The sequence below is a fragment of the Fomitiporia mediterranea genome, assembly GCF_000271605.1.
Source record: "Fomitiporia mediterranea MF3/22 unplaced genomic scaffold FOMMEscaffold_3, whole genome shotgun sequence".
NCBI classification, from domain to species: domain Eukaryota; kingdom Fungi; phylum Basidiomycota; class Agaricomycetes; order Hymenochaetales; family Hymenochaetaceae; genus Fomitiporia; species Fomitiporia mediterranea.
In genome coordinates this window covers 4,117,734-4,118,765 of record NW_006760388.1, presented here as the reverse complement: position 1 = coordinate 4,118,765, position 1,032 = coordinate 4,117,734, and positions in this window count along the sequence as shown.

Genomic DNA, 1,032 nt, shown 5'->3' with positions numbered 1-1,032 from the left:
ACAATAATCATTTATTAAAAACAATGAACAAACTATCTATTTATAATATACATAAACACCTTGGACATATAAGTTACAATTATATTAAACAATTATTAAAGACACAACCAAGTGTACTATCAACTAAAATAACAAACTACAAAGAAAAAGAATGTATTGAATGCATAAAAGCAAATATTGAATGTACACCAATACCAAAACTATGTCAATCTCCTCTTGCAAATCAATTTGGAGATCTTATTCATATTGATATCATTGGTCCTATTAAACTGCACACATATAAGAACATACACTACTTATTAACGATTGTAGACAATTCTACTTGTTGGTGCATAATGCTAAAATTACAAACAAAATCTGATACATATACACAATATGTATGATGGACAACCAAAATATTTACACAGTACAGAGTTAAAATAAAGCTTTTACAAAGTGATAATGATACTGTATTCCTTAGTAAAGATTTCCAACAATATTTAGATTCACAAGGAACAAAACAAAGATTAACAGTACATCATACTCTACAACAGAACAGAATAGTGGAACAAACTCATAAAACTATATTTAGAGGTGTAAGAGCATATCTAACATTTACTGAATTACTGTTTACATTATGGGCCAAAGTAGTAATTCATATTACCTATATTCATAATAGAACACTGTGTGCTACTTTAAATTACAATACCCTACATTACAAACGTTATGGAACACACAGAACAATTGATAATATATACAAATTTGGTCAATATATTATCATTTGCAACGAAAATCCTACAAAAATACAACAGCAAGGTATCATTGCTTGTTGGATAGGATTAGACAATGAAAGTAAAGGCCATAAAACTTGGCACAATAATAAAATTACTATTGAACAAAATATTCAATTTCTCAAAGGTAAACCTCCTCAAATTGAAGGGGAGAAAATAGACAATACAAGCAACAATACAAACAAGTGTTTAATAATTAAAAATAACGAAACAGACAATAGAATAATGAGAACAGATGACAATGATACAGACAACACTGATA